This window comes from Rhinatrema bivittatum, chromosome 4, assembly GCF_901001135.1.
Source record: "Rhinatrema bivittatum chromosome 4, aRhiBiv1.1, whole genome shotgun sequence".
Taxonomy (NCBI): domain Eukaryota; kingdom Metazoa; phylum Chordata; class Amphibia; order Gymnophiona; family Rhinatrematidae; genus Rhinatrema; species Rhinatrema bivittatum.
The window spans coordinates 127,842,043-127,855,243 of NC_042618.1; the positions used below are offsets into that span (position 1 = coordinate 127,842,043).

At 44.5% G+C, this 13,201-nt stretch overlaps 1 long non-coding RNA gene across 1 annotated transcript in view; it reads left to right on the forward strand.

Annotated features, from left to right (window-relative positions):
• Positions 1 to 514: 514 nt before the first annotated feature.
• LOC115089394 overlaps positions 515 to 13,201 on the forward strand; it is a 68,277-nt gene continuing 55,590 nt past the window's right edge. The window contains exon 1 of the long non-coding RNA XR_003856084.1: positions 515 to 620. This is a non-coding gene — a long non-coding RNA (uncharacterized LOC115089394). The remainder of the gene's footprint in view (positions 621 to 13,201) is intronic.

Below are 13,201 nucleotides of genomic sequence, written 5' to 3' on the forward strand. Positions count from 1 at the left end.
AACTGTGGTGGGAAGGCTACAGCACCACGCAGGCAGGCCTCCTCTGAATCAGAATATGAAATAGACAAAGATTCAGGACAGTGTGATAAGCAAGTGGCAGTTCTCTGTTCTGAACTTCAATCATGGTTTAAAGAGTTAAAGTCAGACCTGGCAGTTGTTAAGGGGGAGATTTGGGAGATGATCTCAGACCTGAAGGGAGATTATGGCCATGACTCGGGGGGAGGCTGGGGGAGACTTGATAAAACTGAACAGCGCATAGTGGAACATGTGGAGCAAATGGTTGGCCTTTAAAGAGCTATACAAGAGTTAGAAAAAGACAAGGGAGAGATAATGTGCAACAAAGTGGAGGACCTGGAAAACAGATCGAGAAAGAATAATATATGCATCAGAGGCCTCCCTGAGTCTGAAAAAGATGCAGACTGTCAAGCGGCAACGGGCTAGCATCTGCAAAGCGTTGCTGGAGAAGGGTAATCAGGCCCCGTAAGCAGCTCCTCCCATTGAGACAGAACGAGCTCACAGGGCGCTGGATGCTCAGAGAGAAAAATTGCCAAGGGATGTGGTGATATGCTTGCAGGACTTCCCCTTGAAAGAACAGCTTGTGATGAAGGCAAGAAGTGCAGGTATTTTGCCTGGGAATGTCATAAATTAAAACTGTACGACGATCTCTCTCCAATCACAGTGAGAAGGAGGAGGGAGATGAAAGAGATCATCGCGCAGTTAAAAGCAGCAAATGTGAAGTATCCGTGGCTGTTTCCCTTTGGTCTCATTTTCAGGGTCAACAGTTCTAATTTAAAGACCCATACTGTGGGAGAGGGTTAAAAAGCTTTGGTGCAAGCAGAACTAGTAACTGAACAGCAGCTGGGGGTCTAAGGGGGATCAAGCCAAGTGCAAACTTCAGGGGTCTCAGCATGACCCTCATAGATGGAAGATGTTACAATCAGCAAACAAAAGCATCCCAGCAACCTGAAGGGTCTGTGAGAATCATAATCCTGAAAGCAGAGAGCACTAGAAAACCTGCTTGTGATTGATTGGACTGCTCTCAAAAGCTAAGTTTGATTAGGCTGAGGGGTTGCAGAGGACATTATTAGGATGCTGGTTTTTTTTGTTTTGTATTTTTTTTTTCACTTTTCCTTTACGCAAGGCTACATGGTCTGGCTGTTTAAATGCCTGGCAGTTAACGTCCATGGGACATCATTCTTTCCTAGGGCTTATCTCTGCAAGAGGCAGTGGGCAGAGAGAATGAGATATTTTTTTCAGGGATTAGGTGGGGAGGATTTCACTTGATCTATGGGTGTTGGTAGGAGGCGGGTGGAAGGGGGGAGAGGAGGGAGAAGGGGAGGAGGAAGTTATGGGTCAGGAAATGTTCATTGATTAATTGTTATTTCTGTAAGATTAATGGCATTTAAACATATTCTGTCTTTGAATGTTTGAGGTTTGAATATTCCCACGAAAAGGCAGCTCTTTTTCAAAGACGTGAAAAGAATGTGGGCTGATATTTTTTTGACACAGGAAACTCACCAGAAGCGATATGTTGAGAGGTTGCTTTTCCATAAAGATTATTTGGCAAGCTTTTTTGCATCTAACAGCTTAAAACTAAAACCTGTGGGGTGGGACTTCTGTTCCATAAAAGTTCAAATGCTAAGGTCCAACAGGTTCATAGAGTTAAAGAGGAAAGATTTATATTTATAAATGTTGAAGTAGAGGGTATTATGTTAATGGTGGATAATGTATATGTTCTTAGGGGCGGATTTTAAAAGGCGCGCGAATAGCCTACTTTTGTTTGCGCTCCAGGCGCAAACAAAAGTACGCTGGATTTTAGTAGATACGCGCGGAGCCGCGCGTATCTGCTAAAAACCTGGATCGGCGCGCGCAAGGCTATGGATTTTGTATAGTCGGCGCGCGCCGAGCCGCGCAGCCTACCCCCGTTCCCTCCGAGGCCGCTCCGAAATCGGAGCGGCCTCAGAGGGAACTTTCCTTTGCCCTCCCCTCACCTTCCCCTCCCTTCCCCTACCTAACCCACCCGCCCGGCCCTGTCTAAACCCCCCCCTTACCTTTGTCGGGGGATTTACGCCTCCCGGAGGGAGGCGTAAATCCCCGCGCGCCAGCGGGCCTCCTGCGCGCCGGGCCGCGACCTGGGGGCGGGTACGGAGGGCGCGGCCATGCCCCGGACGCCCGGCCCGTAGCCACGCCCCCGTACCCGCCTCCAAAACGCTGCCCGACCGCCCCCGAAACGCCGCGGCGACCAGGCCCGCCCCCGACACACCCCCCTCGGAGAATCCCGGGACTTACGCGAGTCCCGGGGCTCTGCGCGCGCCGGGAGGCCTATGTAAAATAGGCTTCCCGGCGAGCAGGGCCCTGCTCGCGTAAATCCACCCGGTTTTTGGGCGGATTTACGCGAGGCAAGGCTCTGAAAATCCGCCCCTATATGTACAACAAGGGGAGTTCTTTGTCAAGGTGTTGCAAGAATTAATACCTTTTGTTAAGGATAAATTAATATTGGGGGAAAAATTTCAGTACTGCACTTTAAGCCAAAACTGGATCCTTCAGGCTGGCACAGGCATTCCACAGAAGAAGGATAGGCAGATGGTTGTAATCCCTAATGCAGGGGTACTCAAACCGGTCCTATATTTCTCATGCATATTCATTTGGGATATCCTGAAACCCAACTGGCTAGGTGGGGGGGCATAGGACCGGTTTGAGCACCCCTGCCTTAATGCATACATTCTTACTGGTGGATGGGTGGCAGGTTATGATTCCTACTTACAAAGTCTTCACTTACCATTTTATACCACACCCCTTGATACTCAGGATAGATTATATATATATTGGAGTACCTTGTTTTATGGGACAATTGTCACATGCTGAGATATAGCCTCTAGTATGGATGGATCATGCCCCTATATTAGTCAGACTTAGGGGGTTGTATATTAAACCTCCTGGGGTAAAGTATTGGCGACTGAATGATGCCCTACTGAGGGATGAAAATAAGAGAATCAGTGGGGATTTGGCAGGAAATGATATCAAAGAGTATTCGGCTAGATTTTGAAAGGGCACTGCGCGCAAAAACATGGAGGGACAGTATTTACACAGACGGCGTTTCTCCATATATATAGGCTTGCACGCAGAACCATGTGCACGTCAAAAATGGATTTGTTGGGGCGGGTCGTATACATACGCGTGTGTGACGTATATTATAAGGGCCGCACACTTATGAAACGACGTGTTCAGGCACATACACGTGCGTACATTTCCTACTGCCTATTTACGTGAGTCAGTGCAAACTTTCATTTTCACTTGGGTGTTTTCCTTGTCTGGGCTAGCCTTTCTGGGTCAGTGGACATAGGAGCAGGGCAAGGGGTGGGAGAGAATGTGTCAGGGACAGACTGGGGTCTACTGGGGAAGGCTGGGCAAGTTATATAGGGTAATACCACCTGGCTAGCAAGTATTGAATCCATGTTTAAAAGGGATAAGGCAGGGTAGTCAGATATTCAGGTGTGGACTGTTGCTTACATAAATAGATAGGGATGAGACAGGAACAGGGGGTCTACAAAAGAGACTAGGAGACTGTGTTGTACCTAGAGCTATTGAGGGGATACTCATTCTTGGGAGTTTCTTTTCAAGATATGATTCTAATAGCTGCATGGGTATTCAGATCAATACGGCTGAGAAGAGAAAGAGAGAGGAGGAAGAAAATGAGCAGGAGGAGTAGGTAGCTCTAACACAGAGTTTACAGGACTCGGACACAGTTTATGGATCTGTCAGAGGAGGAACTCACGTGCAGGTTCAGATTCAACAAGGAAACCATACAGTACCTATGCCAACTGTTAGAGCCAGAACTACAACCTACCGCCTAAAGGGGCCATGCCTTGCCAGTATATGTCAAGGTCACTACTGCCCTGGCCTTTTTTGCTACCCACACTTTCCAAACACCTCTAGGGGTCACATCTTGAATCACTCAGTCTGCCACCTCTAGATGTATAGAGCAGGTTCTGGCTGCCTTGTTCAGGAATATACAACACTTTATATCCTTCCTTTGCAGAAGCAGGAGAAATGCCAAATTATTACTGATTTCTATCAAATCGTATGCTTTCCCTCTGTCTTGGGAGCTATTGATTGCACTCACATCCCCATAACATGCGTTAAGCGTGGAGACAATTAAAATTCATGCAGAACATATGCTCGCTGGCTTGATTTAGGCACATTTAATTAAAAATAATTAAACCTACATGAGTCAATTAGGCAGTTGGTTTCTAAGTGTGATTCTCCACCCACTCATCAGGACACACCTTGGGCCAAGTGTTAATGATATCCACTGTGATGTGCCTGAGGATCTTTAAGCAATCAATTGGAGGTTTTTCAAGCTTATGCTTAATCATTGTGGAGAACATTAACATCTGACTGCGTCGGAGTGTGGAGGAATGGGTTGATTATCACTGCATGATTGGGATGATATTCTCTGTGTCCTTGCAATACAGATCCAGCCTTCTTCCTAAGACTTACTATGTGACCAGTACCTAGAGTGGATTTGTGCATGCAGCTGCTATTGGCCCAACACAAGGTAGTTCAGGGAACTGGTGTGGAAGATTAAGCCTAAGGAACTTGTCTATTCTCTTCATCTGCTCATGGCCATTTATATAAAGTCTGTAACTCCTATTTATTTCTATGTGGCCTTTCTTTCTAAATGGATCCATGCCAGACATTAGATTTCACACATATCTTTTCTTGTTCCCTCGCATCCATTTGTGATACCAATTCTCTATCAATTAGAATTACCTGGGGAAAATCCCACATCACCTGAAGCTCTAGTTGCTATACTAGCTCTGTTAAATATCTTCAAGAAAGCCAGTCTTCTACTCCATTGCATGTTCAACACATTGAAGAGGTTGAGGGGCCTGCATTGGTATACCTGGCTTTCTGCTTGGAGCTACCTGAAACCCTCTAAAGGGTATGTGGTAAGAGAGATTTATTTTGTTTGTTCACTGAAGGGATTTTCCAGGCCTAGCATGTGGATGGGTCCACTGGTTGAAAGTTATGGATGTTTAAGAGTCTTATTTTGATAGCTAGCTATTGCAACTCTGTTTGTGTCAGATAGCATGTATGTGCTACAACATCTGAAGTCCATTTTCCTTAAGTTGTACCCTAACAATGTTGTTACAGTGAGTCTATATATACTTGATGAGCTAAAGGACCATTGCAGACTGGGCATGCAGGCTCACAGTGGAAAACTATAGAGGGCTGATAGGGAAAATGGTGTTAACTACGTCCAACCCCTTCCTTCTCTTTGCTCTGGTGATGAAGAACAAACATCCCCAGCCTATTCCTTAATTACAATCAGGCCGATACAGTACAGTGCGCTCTGACGGAGCGCACTGTTAGCCGGCATTTGGACGCGCGTTTTCGGTGCGCTAGCTTTACCCCTTATTCAATAAGGGGTAATAGCGCGTCCAAAACGCGCATCCAACCCCTCCCGAACCTAATAGCGCCCGCAACATGCAAATGCATGTTTATGGCCCTATTAGGAATTCCCGTGCGATTCAGTAAATAAAATGTGCAGCCAAGCCGCACATTTTACTTTCAGAAATTAGCGCCTACCCAAAGGTAGGCGTTAATTTCTCCGGGCACCGGGAAAGTGCACAGAAAAGCAGTAAAAACTAGGGGTGTGCATTCGGATTGACCGCATTAGTAAAACGCAACTCATATTTTTTTTTTACTTAAAAAATTGATTCGACATAAACGATCGGATTTCCCACATATCGAACATAGATATGTTCGATATGTGGGAAATCGCGATTGTTGAGCCAAAATAAAATATAAACCCCCTCACCCTCCTTAATCCCCCCCCCCCCGACTTACCACAACTCCCTGGTGATGGAGCGAGGAGTGAGGACGCCATTTCTGCAATCCTTGGCGAGAAGCATGTGACGTCGCCGGGAATCACGTGACGCCGCGTCTGAGTGACGCGGCGCCACATGATTCCCGGCAAGTTCGCGCCGGACGGCTCGTTTGGCCCAAAAAGAACTTTTGGCCAGCTTGAGGGGGGTCAGGAGGCCCCCCAAGCTGGCCAAAAGTTCTTTTTGGGCCGAACGAGCCGTCCGGCGCGAACTCGCCGGGAATCACGTGACGCCGCGTCACTCGACGTGCCACCGACGTCACATGCTTCTCGCCAAGGATTGCAGAAATGACGTCCTCACTCCTCGCTCGATCACCAGGGAGTTGTGGTAAGTCTGGGGGGGGATTAAGGAGGGTGAGGGGGTTTAAATTTTTTTTTTGCACATATGTACATATACCCAACTCATTGGATTTTTTTTATGTCCATATTGGCCGCAAGTGGGACCCCCTTTCGGACATAAAAAATATGAACATAAAATTTTGCTCTGCACATCCCTAGTAAAAACTGCTTTTCTGTGCACCCTCCGACTTAATATCATAGCGATATTAAGTTGGAGGTCCCTAAAGTTTAAAAAAGTAAAAAAAAAATTAAAATTAAAATCAGCCCGTGGCTCGCGGGTTGAAAACCGGACGCTCAGTTTTGCCGGCGTCCGGTTTACGAACCCATGGCTGTCAGCGGGCTCGAGAACCGACACCGGCAAAATTGAGCGTCGGCTGTCAAACCCGCCCGCTCTCCCGCGTTTTTTACTGTATCGGCCCGAATGTGTGTACTCTGTTCCCCCTTCACCCTGTGGTAATAAGGCTCCCTATGTTTAATCCCTCTACCCTCAGTGAGTCTGGAGTAGTTCCTCCCTCAGCCACATAACTCTGTACATTTGTCAGAATAGAACATTTTGGGGGCACACCCAGAGTGGCTCTATGGGTCTCTAGGGCATGCAGAAATCTGTTAATGAAGATTGCAGTGCTAATGTATGTAATGTTTTTTTCTGGTGCATGTCCATGTTGTCACTCATCACTGCTTTTTGTTGAGATGGTGATAGCACTCCAGATGCTGATGCTTCTCATGCCTACACACCTCTTCTCGGCAAATGGCTCTCCCTTCTTGACCACTGCAACATTTCTTGAAGATGAAATAAAATACTTAATCTCATAATACATGTGTGAAATGTTTAATGTGGCAGTCTGTTTTTCCTTTTGAAGTGATGTTTTTCTCACTAGGTACTAAAACTAGAGATGTGAATCGTGTCCTCGATCGTCTTAACGATCGATTTCGGCTGGGAGGGGGAGGGAATCGTATTGTTGCCGTTTGGGTGTTTGAAGTATCGTGAAAATCGTGAGCCGGCACACTAAAACCCCCTAAAACCCACCCCCGACCCTTTAAAATTAAATCCCCCACCCCTCCCGAACCCCCCCCCAAATGCCTTAAATTACCTGGGGGTCCAGCGGCGGTCCGGAACGGCAGCGGTCCGGAACGGCCTCCTGCAATTGAATTGTGTTGTCTTCAGCCGGCGCCATTTTTCAAAATGGCGGTGAAAAATGGCGGCGGCCATAGACCAACACGATTCGACTGCAGGAGGTCATTCCGGACCCCCGCTGGACCCACAGGGACTTTTGGCCAGCTTGGGGGGGCCTCCTGACCCCCACAAGACTTGCCAAAAGTCCAGCGGGGGAGGTGAGGGGGAGGTGGTGGAGCTTTCTGCTCCACCACCTCCCCCTCAGGAAAGCCTGGAATTCCCTCCTTGTCAGAGGCTCATCATCAGGAGCACGTGCTCGCTATGATGAGCATCTTGGCTGCTGAGATGGGGAGTGGGGGGGGGGGGGGTCTGGCAGAAGAAGCAGAGGGCCATGCAGGAAGGGAAACAGGATGTTGGCCAGCTGGAGGCCCAGGGTGTGCCTCTTGGTCAATGGGTGGCTCAATCACCGTCACTTCCTCCCTTGGTGGTAATGGGGAAGAGGGAGGATCATTCTGCTCCCCCTAGTGGTGGCTGCTGCAGGTACAGGGGCTAGGGCTGGTGCTTCCTCATCTACTTCTTCCTCTTCAGCAGCACCTTTAAACAAAAGCATGTGTGAGAATGACATCTAGTTAAATGTTGAAATACATGTTATCTATATGAAGACATTGGCCAGTAGGCCAGAAGATTCAGTGGGAGCACTGAGGAGAGGATCACCTTTCTGTTTGCTCAGTAAGTATTGCTAGGGGAAATTTTTAAAACTTAAAAGTATTGGGGAGAAGTAAAACTATTGGGGTAAATTATTTAGTGTGTTTGTGTGTCTGTATTGAATAGCAGTCAGAAGGCAGGCAAAAACCAGGAGTTTTATGTGTTTTGTACTAAATAGGTAATCAGAAAGGCAGGCAAAAAAAAATAGAAGCTTGTGTATTTGTATTTCCCAAACCTCCCATCCCTCTCCTTCCCACCCCTAGCTCATCCTTTAATTTATAGGTAGGTGACACTTTCACACAAAAAAACTAAAAAATATAAAAAATCAAAAAAATATTTAAAAACTTAAACTTAAAATTTACTTAAATTCAGAAATTCCAAACACCTTATCAAGAGTTGAATCATTCCCTTGTAGGTCACTACTAGATTTATAGTGAATACGCTAATAAATTTAAAGGACACTAATTTTAGCAGTCCTACTCCCCTTGCAACCTAAAACTTAACTAGGAACTGAACAAATTTAAGATGAAGGTAGCAGTCCAGCAGCAAGACGGGGGCCTCCCAGACTTCTGCATAGAGTGTCACATGTATGATTTTTTACCCACCGGTGAGAAATTGCATGTGTGCATTTGATGCAAAGAGTTCCTATCTCTCAGAAGAATGAATCCAATCTCTGGAGGCTAGAGTGGCAGACCTGGAGGAGTTGAGGCAGACATAGAGGCATATAGATGAGACTTTCAGGGACATAGTAGCCAAGCCACAACTCTAATCTGGCAGCCCTGGTGCTGCATTGGAACAGAAAGGTCTCATGATTGGAGAGCATCAACCTGGTGCAGCAGGAAATGATCCTGTAGCAAGGACAATCTGTCCAGGTGATGCATTGTCCTCTTGTACCAAGGATGTGTTTCCCAGGACTACTTCCCAGGAGGGAAGGATTAGGTCAGCCATCATAGTTGGTGATTCAATTATTATGAATGTAAACAGCTGGGTGGCTGGTGGGCGTGAGGATCGCATGGCAACATGCCTACTTAGTGCAAAAGTTGAGGACCTCACGCATCACCTAGATAGGAGACAAGTACTGGGAGGAGCTGACTGTCATGATACATGTGGGCACCAATGACATAGGAAAATGTGGGAGGGAGGTTCTAGAAGCCAAATTTAGGCTCTTAGGTAGAAAGCTGAAATCCAGAACCTCCAAGGTAGCATTCTCTAAAACGTTCCCTGTTCCACACGCAGTTACCCAGAGGCAGGAAGAGCTCTGGCGTCTCAATGCATGGATGAGACAATGGTGCAAGGAAGAGGGATTCAGTTTTGTAAGGAAATGTGGAACCTTTTGGGGAAGGGCAACTCTTCCGAAGGGATGGACTCCACATTAACCAGGGTGGAACCAGGCTGCCAGAGCAGCTTTTAAACTTAATCAAAGGAGAATTGTGATAGTTGCTTAGTGCGCATGGTTCAGAGGGAGGTAACTTTGAAGAATACTAATGAAACATTAGAGTTAGGGCATCCTAACAGAGAGGTTCCAATAATAAGAAAAGTAGTCCAAGTGCCTATAATTAAAAATTCACCTGAGCTAAAAGATTCTAATTTATCCCTGTCAACTGAGAAGCAGAATGTTAATACAAACAAAAAACATACTTTGAAATGTTTGTATGCTAATATCAGAAGTCTAAGAAGTAAGAATGGAGAATTAGAATGTATAGCAGTGAATGATGACATAGACTTAATTGGCATCTCAGAGACATGATGGAAAGAGGATAACCAATGGGATAGTTCTATACCAGGATATAAAAATTATCGCAATGACAGAAAGGAGCATCTTGGTGGTGGGGTGGCACTTTATATCTGGGATGGCATAGAGTCCAACAGGATAAAGATCCTGCATGAGACTAAATGCACAATCAACTATTTATGGGTGAAAATCCCTTGCATGTTGGGGAAGAGAATAGTGATAGGAGTAATGTACCGTCCACCTGGTCACGATAGTGAGATGCACTGTGAAAGGAGAAATTAGGGAAGCTAACCAAATTGGAAGTGCAGTAATAATGGGAGATTTCAATTACCCAAATATGGACTGGGTAAGTGAAACATCAGGACATGTTGGAGAGATAAAGTTCCTGGATGGAATAAATGACAGTTCTATGGAATGATTAGTCCAGGAACCAATGAGAGAGGGAACAATTTTAGATCTAATTCTCAGTGTAGCGCAGGATTTGGTGAGAGAGCTAACAGTGATGAGGCCACTTGGAAATAGTGATCATTATATGATCAAATTTGAATTAATGACTGGAAGGGGGACAATAAATGAATCCCAGCTGTAGCACTAAACTTTCAAAAGGGAAACTTTGATAAAATGAGAAAAATAGTTTAAAATTTTTGAAAGGTACAGCTAAAAAGATAACAAGTATGCAACAGGTGTAGACATTGTTAAAAAATACTATCCTAGAAGAACAGTCCATAAGTATTCCTCACATTAAGAAAGGTGGAAGGAAGATCAAATAATTGCTAGCTTGGCTAAAAAGTAAGGTGAAAGTGTCTATTTTAGACAAATGATCTTCATTCCAAAATTGGAAGAAGGATCCATCAGAAGAAAATAGAATTAAGCATAAGCATTGACAAGTTAAATGTAAGACATTGATAAGACAGGCTAAGAGAGATTTAAAAAGAAATTGGCCGCAGAGGCAAAAATTCATAATAAAAACTTTTTTAAATATATCAGAAGAAGAAAGCTTGCGAGGGAGTCAGATGGACAATTAGAAGATCAAGGGGTTAAAGGGACACTTAGGGAAGTGAAGACCATTGCAGAAACAGTAAACAATTTCTTGCTTTGGTGTTTACTGAAGAGAATGTTGGGGAGATCCCTGTTCCAGAGGCAGTTTTCAAGTGTGATGATTCAGATGAACTGAACCAAATCACAGTGAACCTGAAAGATGTGGTAGGCCAGATTGACAAACTGAAGAGTAGTAAATCACATGGACTGGATGGTATACACCCCAGGGTTCTGAAAGAACTAAAAAATGAAATTTTAATCCTATTTCAATTAATTTGAACCTGAAGATTGAAAGGTGACCAATGTAACCCCAATATTTTAAAAGGGCTCTAGGGGTGATCTGGAAAACTATAGACCGGTGAGCCTATTGTCATTGCTGAGAATAATCGTGGAAACTGTTATAAAGAATAAAATCACAAAACAATTAGATAGACATGGTTTAATGGACACAGCCAGCATGGATTTAGCCAAGGGAAGTCTTGCAACACAAATCTCATACATATTTTTGAAGGGGTGAATAAATCTGTGGACAAAGGTGAACCAGTAGATGTGGTATATTTGGATTTTTAGAAGGCATTCCACAAAGTTCTGCATGAGAGGCCTCTAAGAAAACTAAAAAGTCATGGGATAGGAGGCGATGATCTTTTGTGGATTGCAAGCTGGTTAAAAGACAGGAAACAGAGATTACAATTAAATGATCTGTTTTCACAGTGGAAAAAGGTAAACAGTGGATTGCCTCAGGGATCTGTACTTTGAACGGTGCTTTTTAATATATTTATAAATTATCTGGAAGGGGTAAGACAAGTGAGGTGATCAAATTTGTGGATGACACAAAATTATGCAGAGTAGTACAATCTCAAGCGGATTATAATAAATTGCAAGAGGACCTTGCAAGACTAGAAGATAGGGCTTCCAAATGGTAGATGAAATTTAACGTAGACAAGTGCAAAGTAATGCATTTAAGGAAAAATAACCCTTGCTATAGTTACACAATGTTAGGTTCTATCTTAGGAGTTACCACCCAGAAAAGAGACCTAGGCGTCATAGCAGATAATACATTGAAATTGTTGGCGCAGTGTGCTGTGGCAATCAAAAAACAAACAGAATTCTAGGAATTGTTAAGAAAGGAATGGGAAATTAAATGATGGATATAATGCCTTTGTATTGCTTCATCGTGAAACCGCATCTTGAATATTGTGTGCAATTCTGGTCACCGCATCTCAAAAAATATATAGTGTACTGGAGAAAGTACAGAGAAGGGCTACCAAAATGATAAGTGGCATGAAGGGCTGCCCTTTGAGGTAAGGCTAAGGAAGTGTTGTTGGAAACAGGATACTAGTTGTGTAGCTGTGGGAATATCCTTGTGGAGTAAGAAGAATCCTGCAACTGGTCCTCATCTATGCCTTCTCAATGCATTTTTAATGGTTTGCTCTCCTATAGTCAGTGCTTCTCAAATCAGTCTTTGGGCAACACCTAGCATGCTGCTTTTCTAGTTATCATTTAGGAGCATGCATGCTAATGAATAGGATAGAATGTCAGCTGGGCATGTCAGACTGTCTCATGAATAATAATTATGACTACCCTGAAAACCTGACTGCTTAGGATTATCCTGAGGACTGACTTGGAAGGCATTGCTTGACATGCTAGTATGAAACCATTTTATATTCCCTGGGTAAGTTAGTATCATCTCTTCCTTATAGCATTAGTATATTTGTGCCTCTAAGGCTTCAAGCATTCCATGTAAATCTGGCCTAGTATATTTCTATTACCAAGTATGACCTAATAAAGCAATGAACATCCATGCTAATAAACTGAGGTGTAGCCATTATATTCTCCACACATGCACATTTAATATTACACTATATGATGGCCACCAGTAGCCCTCCCCCAGGCATAAGCAGACCTTGACATCTCCCTCAGTGACCCACTTATGCAGTTGCTTAGATAATCTCAGTAAACACAGTCAACTTACTCCCCAACAGTAAGAGGCCCTCTGGTTAAAGGAGATCTGCAGCTCCCTCCATGCCCTCCTCATCCACTGGAAGTTCTTTCTCCAGCCCAGCTGGTGCTCATCAGCCATCACCAGGAATGCCAGATGGGCATCCTCGCTGGTGGTGAAATTTGGTTGCCTGGCTCTGGCTGGCATTTTGGCATTCTGGCTGAATTGCACGCTAGAAAAGGAAGTCCCTCCCTTGCGTTTGCATGTGCACACATACTTGGTGGCTGAAACATATGCATATTTTGCATTGTTTGTGCACATATGTGTGAACATTACAAAATACATTGGCTTTGTGGTATACTCGAACATACACATGTTTCAACACACACACACACACTGTTTAAAAGTTACCTTCATTTTTAATTAAATGCCAGGTTCATGATT